We start from the raw sequence: 12,509 nt of genomic DNA, 5'->3' as shown, positions 1-12,509 counted from the left end.
CATCGTGTTACTCTAATGCACTTTGCTTTTATGAAAAGATGAAAATCAATTGTTTCTGAATGATCTTGTGATTTGATATCGAGTGTACAGCACATGCGATTAAAAACGAATGCACTTTACAATCCGATGGCGGAGCAAATGTCCCCCTTTACTGTGTGTGTGTGTGTGTGCGTGTGTGTGTGTATGTGTGTGTGTTCACACTGCATTAGCCAGCAGCACTCGGGTCCCAGCCTGTGTGTCCAGACTCACAGGCTCCGGACAGAAAGGGGCCGCCGCCGTGCAAAAATACCAGCAGAGTATTTTCAGCGCTAACACGTTGCTCTGTGGGAACCAAACCTGATTACAATCAACCTTTAACATCTTAGAGGCTTTAATGCAGGGATGTCAAACTCATTTTAGTTCAAGGGCCAAATACGGACAAATTTGATCCCAAGTGTCCCACAGAGGTTCGGAATCAAAACATTTCCACTTTAGTGCTACTTTGCATTTTCAAATATAAATGATGTAAAAGTATGTAGAAGTGTTGTGCGTAAAGACCACATTGTCTGAGACCAAGACTTTCCCGAGACCAGAAGGCACCGAGACCAAGACAAGACCAAGACTTTTAGGAGTTAAGGTCGAGTCAACACCGAGACCTAGACAAGACCAAGGCCATTAAATCAATTTTAAAAACTATGACAAGGTTAAACAGTTAAAGAACATTATCCCTCTTTAGTTTCTTTAAAATACATCTGACAAACAAAAAAAAAGGTAACAAATTAATCAAAGGTATTTATTATTTTACCAAGTTCTTCTCCTCAGTAGCAAAGTTGAAGAATAACAGAAATCAGTGCTGGTCTTGACCAGTCTTGACAAAATAATCATAAATTCGGGCACTCCGAGATCGAGTCAAGACCAAGTAAAGATGCGTTCAAGACCAAGACCTTGAAAATCTGGTCTTGAGACCAAGACCAGACCAAGACCTTGGAGTACTACAGTCTGTAGTATATAAGGCAAGCAATAGGTGACAGTAGTGACTATATTTATTTAGTTTAGGGAAATTTTATCAAATAATTTGACGATTGAGCAGGATTTTGGAAAAATTAGCTTTGTTCTAACAATTCAAAAGTAAAAAATGACTTCCATCCATTCTCCAAGCCTGAGAAACTGTATAACACTTGAATAATTGTAAAGTTCTTCTTCCAAATAAATCTGTTGAAATGTTATATTTCATCTAAAGTGTATTATTTTGTTTTATGTTTGGATATGATACAGTGAAATAAAATTATTCAAAATTTCTTGTTAATTTTTCGATAAATAATTGCCATGAAAAGTTTCTACTTTTAATATTGTCAAAATACCTGAACTTCCTGTGGACATTTACCAGATATTTCACACCCCTTTGAAACCCTACTGAGATATCCACTACTAGATTGTTTTTACACAATGATTCATGATTTCTAAAGCACCTCCATGCTAATCTGCATGTGTGCTAACATGAGCGCTTCCACTAAGGCCAAAGACGTTTCAATGACACTGGATCAAAGAAAAACGAATTATCCCTGCTGTTTTCCAAACGTACATTTTTGGGGAACACGCGAGGATGAGGATGACGATGAGGATGAGGATAAAGATGCGGAGCCGCGACCAGAAAGACCCGTTTGTGTATTTCAAATCATAAAATTCCATACAGCATGCCCTTTAATCATTTTATAACCACCCCCTCTTGATTTTCATCCTTTTCCATCTTTTCTCTGTCCTCACTTTCCTGCCTTGCTTATTATCGTCTCAGTGTGTGCCAGACTTCATCTAATCCTCGTGCCTCTCCTCCATCTCCTTGTTTTAGCCTCAATGAGCCGCTCAGCTTTTCCAAGACACTTCAAAAGGGAAGAAGAAGAATTCGGTCTCACATGCAATAACCCACTATATCTCACCCCCAAAACCACTCGCACTGTTGACAATGTTCTGAAGAGCTTTAACGCAAGAAGATTACAACAAAAGATGAAACACGGTACAAAATCTGTCACTGCAGCGTCTTAATGTTACATTACGAACCCAGTGATGTAATTATTTATTTCAAATTAACATCTACATGAAAAATTTGCTTTTGTTTGGCTTCCATAGCCAATAAATGTTGTTCCATCTGAAGGAAGTTAACATATTTGTTATATTTGGCAGCCCCATGTGCATTTCAGAAGTATTTTTCATCCTCACATGATGTGTAAAAATACAAAGGCCGGAGCAGAAAAATACAGATTGTTTTGGGGGGAGAGCAATTTTTTATTTAATATCTTTGGTGAAAAATATGACATCACAGATATTAGTAACGACAGGATCTTGTACTTTGTATATCCTAGAATTGTGGACAGTTTTTTTGAGTTAAAGTAATATGAGGAATTATTCAAAAATAGATTTTTTTTCTTCTTTAAAAAAAAAAAGAGAGATCTGGCAAACATTTAGCAATTAAAAATGATAGAATTCATGTAACCGAGGAGAGAGAAAAAACAAGTTCCCCATACTGTATACATTGGGGGCTTGTCATTAATTTTTCTTATAATAGGGAGGGACTGAAATACATGAGACTAAATGTTATGGTGATTTACTAAGGATTCATCTTTTTGTTGTAATTATAAAAACATAATAAACACCAACTGAACTTTAAAGTTCAGTTGGTGCATTCAAGCAGAAAAAGTATGTGCGTGTGTATGAGGGGGGCTGGCTCTGGAATGGGTTGAGGAAAGATTTGCAAATTATTCAATTACTGATGTATGTGGTTGTTGCTGCTTGTTACAGTTGTCATTGCACACATTGTCTTCTATTGCATTACACAGCATAGGATGCAAACATTCATCAGATAGGGCAGCCAGGTGGGGGCTTTATATATATACAAAAAAATAATAAATATAAATAAAAACACCATACACTTACACAAAATAATAATATACTGCGGTGGAGATGGTAATGACAGCAGTGGAGTAGCAAGATTACATATCAATTAATGTGCAAAATTGTGCATTGGTATCTGTCTTACTGCTTCTTTAACACATTTAACATATAGTTGTGCTGTTTTTTTTCTGTTCAGTTTATGATCAAATCTGATATACGATCTGTAAATTTCACCAGTCTAGACTCTGTAGTAGTCATTTTGTTGTGAAATGTAGCTCCAGACTCTTTCCTGATCAATGCTGTTAAGTATAAGGTTAAAGTTCCTAATCGTATGGTAGAGAAAGTATTTGCAATATGATAAAAAAAATGATAAAAAAAATGATTGATGGACAGGTACAGGCACCTAGCTGTGTGTGTGTCTGTCTATGAAAAATGTACTTCATATCCTCCTATTGCTGCGTAAACAGGGACATGATGCAGTTGGTTATGGATATTAATAAGTTGCTTGATCATAGAAGGTGATCACGAGTGTGCAGATTTTTTCTTTTTTTTTCTCTTCTTTCATCAATATTTTGCAAAACCTAAACGTTGCTTTGAAGTCAATTTGCTCAAGTGGAAGTGGAAAGTGGTGACCTGGACAGCTACTTGAGTGGAAGTCAAAAAAGGAGCACTTGAGTACTGTGAGTACTGAGTAACTGTTAGAGCGGAAAAGTATGATTATTTTCAATTGTGTGAAACAAAACATAAAATAATGTGGAAATTGTGACATTCATTGTGATACTTGAGTGGATGTGGCTGAGTACTACCCACCTCTGGAATCCAATATGCTGTTCTGATTTCTTATCTTGGATACAGACTGTATTGTGCTGTATCACCGGGAAATATAAATGTTTATTACATTGAGTAATTGAGGGGTAGTCATATATAAGTTTTCTAGTGTGGTGGGTTTCCCTTTATCTAAATGTTGATGTGATAATGTAATGAATTCTCAGCGGACACCTTCTTGATATTAACATAACATTTTATTAATGCAAAGTGAAGATGAGTGTCCGAATTAGACCCTCCACTGCAAGGTCTGAGAGCAGCAAAGCCAAATTGTACTCTAAGGAAAAACAGGAATACAAACACATATATGTTCTGAAGAGAAACCTGAAACCAACATGGTGTCTGAATGAAGCTTTAGCTTTGGCACAAAGAGAGGAAGCAACAAATGTTTACTGTGGACCTAAAGGTGGTAAAAATCCTATTTGTCAAAGAACTGGAGCCGAAATCGGACACTTTTATGCCATACAGCTGCGGCTGCAGAAAAGACTAGTCTGGGACCAAGGAACTTCCTGGGTTCCCGACCCAATATAACACTCTAGCAACTGTGCTTCTGTGCTGGCTGGGTTTAAATGTGAAAACATGTGTTCAAGCATGCAAAAGTCAAACACTCATTTCTAGGTAAAAAGGTATATTGCATTAAATGAATATCATATGAAGCAGTCAATACACCTCACTAGCTTCAGCCTACTCCTTTTTTGAGCTTCTATAACTGAATATTGTGAATATTGTAAAATTGTAATGTGAATGAAAAAAAAAAGTTAAGAATGTAAGCTGCTCAAAAATAAAGTTAACTAAATTAACTTGCAAAAACAGACAAATTCTTTCCGTAGGTCAGAAATAAAGCTGTGCCGGGTCGATTTGGCCCACTGGCCTCGAGTTTGACACCCCTGGTTTATAGGGTTGGGACGACAAACAGATTTCACAATAGGATGCGATTGACAATGCTGAGCTCACGATAATGATATGATATTTGCAAATGGAAAAAAAAAATGTTTACTCTTGACATACTTACCCTGTGTACTCTGACCTTTTTAACTCAAAAAGAATATTAAAAACTAAATAAACAATTGAATAAATGAGACCCAGGTTTTGTATTTTAAAGTTCAAAAAGTGTCACTCTGCAAATAAAAATTAAAATTAAATTAAAATCAAATCTTGTCATCATGACATTTTTTAAACACATATTCTTCTCTGTGCACAAACTTTTTAAAATGCCAAATGTTTTTTTTCAACAATATTAGCAGGTCTAATGGAAAGATAGGCTATATTTGATTAACAACATGGGTTTTTTTAACTACTTTAAAGACAATATTCATTTAAGGACACACTGATGCAGAATCTGTTTCATATGTATTTATACATCAGGCGTCCAATAGTTGTGTAACTTGATTACACTGTAGGATGTTTTTTGTTATTTAAAAAAATATTCACTTTTGTGTTCAGAAAACACTTCAAATCAAATCAGCCATATTCTAGTGTTGTAGTAGTCGAGACCGGTCTTGGTCTTGAAGGGAGATAGAAATCAATCACCGATAAAAATCCCAGTAAAACTCAGGAAAACAATCGCCTTGAATAAATATTATCTCCCTGGTAAAGATAGTGACTCTAACAACTGGTAAAATGATAAAGTGGTGATATTACAGCCTGTACATGCAGTAAGGGGGACGCATTTACTCCGTCTCTGGGTCCTAGTGCCTGCCGTCCGGTGTCCGTGTGAAAGTCTGCATGTTTATGCCTCCGTCCATCCACTCTTTTCATTATATCCATGTCTTTTAAGTCCGCCATCTTGGATTATGTTGTCACCAGCGCGTCATTGCCGCAAGTCACGCATGAGTAGAATGACCCAAATAACTGTAAAGAGGTCTGACATTAGTCTATTTTCTTTTTAAAGTGGTGTTTTTTTGTGGCTTTAGACTCCATTTACATATTTGTATATAATATCTTCTCTACAATATAAATAGGTTCACAACATAACCATTTTTTATAGTTTCTGTTTCCACTGTATCCAGAATAATAATAATAATTCTCAACAAGAACTGTTGATTGATTTGTCACATGACTGTTCCAGGGTTTGAGTTTGTTTTATTTAGTTTCACCATGTTATTTCTTGGCATAAATGCTTTTAAACACTTGCTGTACATTCAGCTGACATAAAAATATTGTTTTCAAATATGTAGAATAATTATGAATTTATCAGTAGCAGTAGTAGTTTTAATATTTTAGTTAATTTTTTGCAGGCACATTTTTTCTGCGTCAAATGTATTTAAAAGAAACTAAAACTAAAGAGAGAATGTTATTTAACTGTCGAACCTTATCATAATTTTATTTATTTATATATTTTTTTAAATTAAAAAAAAAAAAATGTTTATGGTCTCGGTCTCAGCTATTGGAAGTCTTGGTCTTGTCTTGGTCTCGGTGCATTCTGGTCTCGGGCAAGTCTTGGTCTCGCATAGTGTGGTCTTGAACACAACACTACCATATTCACTGAATGAAAACATAAAGGAAAGGAAATAGTCTTAGTTATCTAACTCAGCTGCATTCACCAACCAAAACAACTGTTTTATACAAGAAAATAATTCACTAGCAACTGCATTATTATCATGTAAACAAAGAAGAAAATACATTGTTTCAGTAACACTTGAAGGTCACAAGTTATATTTAACAAAATAACTTGACACATTCAACACTAATCGGCTGTTTTTAATGATACAAATCACTTTTTGTTTTTAAAACCTTGAAAATCAGCCACAGATGCTCAGGCAGAGTTTTTATTTATTTATTTTCATTCCTCCTCAGGGTCAATCTCTGCTGTGCTGAAGCAATTCCCCAAACTACATGACTGTTAGACGTGAGCAGCCTGTGATTTGCTCCTGCACTGATGAGGATGTTGTATTAAAGGTATTGATCCGACTGGATCAAAACATACGAGCATCAACTGAAACTTTTTTTTTGTATTTGACAACATTAGCTCACCTGAGAGAAAAGGCTGCGAGTAACGAGGCTTCTACTGAACGATTCACTAACACGATTCACAAACACACTCAGTGTGGTTTGCAAATACAAAGCATTATTCACAAACTAATGCATTTGTTTTGCAAATACAACCTACCGATCAAACAGATGTACAGTAGCATGTTTTGCACAGACAAAAAAAAAAACATGTCTACAAAAAAAAAAAATTAAAAAAAAGATAGTACAAAACTGTGTAGAATTTGTGTGAGAAAAATGAACACCTATAGTGATGGAAAAAGTGTGTACTAACTTACTAGTGTAGGGAAAAACGAACACTAGTTAACTAGTTACAGACACAAAAAATCATGATTAGTTGGGAAAAGTGTCACTGACTGAGGCTTTCTATTGGTTGCTCAGTCCATAATGAAACATGACAACCAATGAAAACGTATTATCTAATTCTATATCCCCCTGCTGAATTTACTCTGTAGTTTGCTGTGAAAGGCACATTTGCAAGTTTAGTTCTATTTTTGACTCTGATTGGGTTTGTGTCTTCAACAGTCTGTGATTAGGTCCCTTGGGAGAGCTCTTCTTCTCTGCTTCATTGTCTACTACCAAACCGCAGAGCTGGAACTGACACCCCCAGAGGTCATAGAATATTGTTCGAGTCACAACTGTTTTTATTCTTTTTTGGTAAACAAAATAGGTTTACATCGACATCTTTAACGTTTACTGATTATACAGAGCAACATAAAGCAACACGAGTTGATATTTTGACCCAAAAAGCTGCTAAAAGATCTAAAAAGCTATAAAATGACCAAAAAAGCTACTAAATGATCTAAAAATCAGGCTGAATGCTTCACTTCAATAGAAAACAATGGGATGTTTACAGGCAGTGGGGCCGTGTGACATCATCAATCACGTGATGTCAAGATGCAGGAACATAGGCTCTAAAACTGTAAAGGAGTCCCATTTCTTAAAAGTTAATAAAAACAATTATGGTGCATAATAATGTGTTTTGTTATGCATAGATCTAAGTACATTTCAAAGGTTTTAGGCCACGTTTGTAAAAATAGTGAAGGATCCCTTTAAGAAGTTCATCTGAAAGAGTTAAATGAAATAATGGATTCAGAACAGAAACAGAAAAAGCCAAAAGGTCCTGATGGAGCAAACTGATTATCTAAGTTCAGACAAAAGGTTACTTTTATATTAGAAAATGATTAGTGGAGAGGGAAATAAGAATATTCATACAATAAGTTTGGCTTTAAAAACACTCCCCGGGGCTCCTGTATTTATCCTGATCCTCATTTCCAGCTGCGTCCTTTTTGTTTATACCAAACAAAGACTTGAAACCAAATGCCATAAAACAGAGGAAAATAATCATTTTCTAGGAAACACAAATGCTTTGCATTTGATTGTTAAATCAGGCGAAGAGCTACCCATGATCCCACGGGGTTTTCTTTACTGAAGCAAAAAAAGAGACTTTGATGAGGAAATATCATTGTGCTGTGTGTTTAGGAACAGCGCAAGCCCTTTATGTGTATGTTTCACTATTAACATGTAGCAAAGATACACATACAATATGTGAACAGACAACCTCAGACCTGAAGTGTAACCATCTGTCTGGAATACAAGAGATGATCATAACATCACAGGAAGCATTTTAAATGAACACTTATGTAAAACTTATTCTAAAAAATGTAATGTGTTGATATGCAGGACCTACACAATAGAGTAAAAAAGACATACAAATAAACACAAATTTCAAAGATCTCTGGGTAAACAAACAATGATACTGTCTAACGGGATGGATTTTACTCTTTACTACTCTTCTACCACTTCTTGTGTCCTTTCACAAAGTAGCAAAAAGATCATTTTTGACAATCACTGTTTTTAAAGTGATTCACCACCAATGGATCACCTTCACTTATAGGGTGCTGTCACAGCAGTTTAGTCCCTTACTGGGTCTGAACGGGTGGAGGACAGCTGATAATTTGATCGCCTTGGTTTGGCTCGGTTTGCATTGATAGAACAACTTCTAATCCGCTCCAAACAGCCTCTAGTGCAGATCCATGAGCTATCCAGTCACTGTAACGAGTTACTGTAACCAGTTCCATGAGCTAACCAGTTACTGTAACCAGGGGTGGCTCCAGACATTTTCTTTTGCAGGTGCTCAACTTTTCAGCGAGGGTGCTCTAAGATTAAGGGATCCCCATGCCGGTTACCAGTTTATTTTTTACTGCAATTCCCGCAAGGTCACAACACACACGTCTGCGCACATATACCCACTCCACAACATTCTGTGGTAAACACAAGGCTAGCTCATAAACGTTCACAAGCCTAACTGAGTAAACACACCTCCGTCTGAATTAGGAGTGTGACGATATCTCGATATGGCAATATATCACAATATTTTTCCGCACGATCAATTATCGATATGCGCCCTCTAAGTATCGATTTTTTTAAAAAGAAAATTTTATTTAAATTTCCTTTTTTTATTTTTTACTTTTTCAGGTGTACAGATAGGTCTTCACAGATATTTTGTCACTGTTTGTTGAAGGAACCAATATATTGTTTACTGGAATATTGCACTATAATGGTGTCACTGGTAAGAAAGACCCTATTTTTTGTTTACAGAAAACACTATTGGAGATATTTATTAGTTTACATTGGTATGTTCACACTTATTAACAGAAATGTTGCACTAAACTAGTGTCACTGTTCATAGGACACTTTTTCAATTTATTGTCTTTCAGAGATATAAAATAAAAATTGTATTTTTTCACTTAATCGTTTTTTTCTTGTTATGTCATAGATTATTGTAGATTGATTTCTGACCAATATATCAATAATCGCAGTCTCTTCATATCGTGAGATAATTGTTATCGTGAGCTTTGTATCGCGTATCGTATCGTGAGATACCCAGAGGTTCCCATCCCTAGTATGAATATATAAATGAACACACACACGCAGCAAGCAACAGACACAAGTTTACTTTGTTTGTGCACATTTCAGCCTCAGATTGTGTTAACAACACATCGACTAACAATACAGCCTTAATATGAATGAACATTGCAAAGACATAACCACAAGGAGTCAGAATTTGCAACTAAATCACCATTAAATTCACAATAGGCTACATACATACTGTATTATATCAGTGCTTCCAACACACAGAACTGATGGAGTTATACAGAGGACAGACAGACATCTGCATTGAGCCTCAGAGAGGCAGCTGCTAACACAGAGGTAGCAGCACAGCTACAATGGAGCTCCGAATACCGTAAATCCAACACAACCGATCACCTTGTGTTGGATTTAGGTTTTTATTGTATAAATATATTTGATGTATGTATTAATTCATTTTCAAATGATAGGTAATTTATGATAGTCAAACATAAAAAATAAAAAAAATCTAAATAAACCACAGAATGTTTTGGGGGATGCTTGGGGGTTGCTATGGGTACCCTAGGGGTAGCTTCAGCGCCCCCTAGCCTTCTGCCTGGCTCCGCCCATGACTCTAACTATTTAATGTAGGCTATTCTCTAGGCTAGGCTATTCTCTAGGCTAGGCTAATGGTTTTAAAGCCCTTGTTTGGGGAATTGCCGGTTCTCCTGAACACCCACAATGCCGTGCGCTCTATGTCATCGCCTATATATCCTGTGTTTGATCTGCTTCAAGAGAGTTGATTTCACACCGCTCGGGCGACCATGGCTCAGGTGATAGAGGGGTCGACCTCCAATCAAGAGTTTGCGAGTTCAATCCCGGTCTGTGTGTCGAAGTGTCCTTGGGCAAGACACTGAACCCCAAGTTGCTCCCAGTGGTGTTTGACTGTGAATGAATTGATATGTAAAAGCACTTTGTGACCTCTGTCTGTGAAAGGTACTGTAGAAATAAACATTACTTTTTTACTAATCACTCTAGACTTCAATTTGAAACTCTCTGAGACCGACAGAAACAATCGCTCTAGAATTCTTCTGTTTGATCTGCTCTCGACTTCGTTTGTGGTGTGAACACAAAAAAATTCTACAGCAGATCAGGAAAGTGAATTCTACATGAAGTCTAGAGCAACTTAGCTGCACACTGAGCTTGGACCAAACACAGGTTGAGAGATGATGCTGAAGCACACGGTATTGTGGAAGGGCAAGAAAACTAAACTTCAAAACCAAAAGCATAGCAACTTGTTGCTGCTCCATTTTTTTCTGTTTGCCTTAAAAAGTATTTACTCCAGTAATGGCGCCCCCAGACAACAAGCTCATGCAACTGCATCAGAGGTGGCTTGGATCGGATCAAAAGGTGTGATATGAACTCAACCCATTCAACCCTAAGTGTTTTTTTCATTGATTCCCTCAATCGTTAGTTAGAGGATGATTTGCTCCATTCTTACTACAGGGTGAGCCCAAACACCTCGCTCTATTTTGATGACGCGTTCCCACTTTGATGACGGATTTGATGCGGCCTACTCTCTTTCGTGATTGACATGTAAACAGACACGCCCACAAAGGTGAGCATTTCAACGTCCTTCGCGCAGTACTATGTATGTATTTTCTACATCTGTGTCGTGTTTATAAAGCAGCATGAGCTCGGCTACGGAGTGGGTGGAAGGAGGGCGGGCCATCACCGTGCGGGGAGGAGAAATTCAGTGTCTCGTCTATAGACACGCCCACTCATGAATATGCATAAGTAGGCCACAAATCATGCCTGTTTGTGTAGAGTTGCTCAGAAAGTTTTTTTTCAGAAGCTAAAACTCTAGAAAACAGGCGAGTTTGGGAAAATAAACCTCAAATACTACATTTTTGAGGTTCTTAGAACAAATGGAGATGGGTGAAAAATAGCATGACATGGGAAGGATGGCTTCAAGCCATCCTTCTTCTAACAAAGTGACTTCCCAATAAATTTTTGGTGTTTTTAGTTAAAATTGCAGCAAAATAACAGTGGATGTTTGTTATTTTTATGAGGAAAGATTCAAAATTGGTCGAACTAGAACGTCCCACGGAGTGAGGTGATTTGACTGGACAGAAATTGAATCAAACCAGTCACTGTAATCCTTGTTTGGAGAAGAAACAAGAAATCACAGTAAGAGTGAAATAAAAACACTTCAATGCATCTACAGGACTCCACATTCCATAATGCAATACACCAAACTTTACCAACAATGTCAATAAGAGTGCTTTCAGTGGAGATCAAAACTATCTTTTGAGCTGCAATTTCAACCCATTACATTTTTTTTTGTGATTGTGAATGTTGGTCATTATTAACTGCTACTGTGCAGGCTGAAGCCCAAACTAGAGAAGCTTTATTCTAAAACACTTCTATAGTGGAAAGTTATCATGTGCCTATGCCTGAATTTATACAGGGGCAAAGTGATTGATATACGGTCATGGAAACTGATTTCCTAACATCACGTCACCTGGGAGTCAGTAGAGCTCCTTGTAAGGAATAATCATCCTGCTGCTTTTATTTCTCTGATGAATGGCTGCTCATTAGTGTCAGCCACACTGAAAGAGACCAACAATGAGAACTTTTCATTCACAGCTTTTCTAACAAGCTCTTTAACAGATTTCCAGGATGTTAGGCAATACTATTGTTTGAATCACAAAACTGAAAAGTTTTATCCACGTCATGTAAGCAGAGCTGCCTACTTTTTATAAAAACCTTGGAGTGAGAATCAGCAGGACCGACCTGGAGAAGACTGTGGCCATACCAGCCTGTTATTGCCAGATCTCGTTAGATCTCAAAAGCTAAGCAGGTCTGGGCCTGGTTAGTAGTTGGATGAAGACCACTGTGAATTCCAGGTGCCACAGTGGAGGACAGTCGCTCCAGTGGTATCTATCATTGTGGGTGGCAACACATGTCACCCACATTGT

General features: G+C 37.1%; 1 pseudogene; it reads left to right on the top strand.

Moving 5' to 3' along the window:
• Positions 1-12,332: 12,332 nt before the first annotated feature.
• On the top strand, positions 12,333-12,449 carry LOC114454602 (uncharacterized; annotated as a pseudogene).
• The last annotated feature ends 60 nt before the right edge of the window (positions 12,450-12,509 follow it).

The sequence above is a fragment of the Gouania willdenowi genome, chromosome 20 (assembly GCF_900634775.1).
Source record: "Gouania willdenowi chromosome 20, fGouWil2.1, whole genome shotgun sequence".
NCBI lineage: Eukaryota > Metazoa > Chordata > Actinopteri > Blenniiformes > Gobiesocidae > Gouania > Gouania willdenowi.
This window is presented reverse-complemented; position numbering and strand designations above follow the sequence as displayed.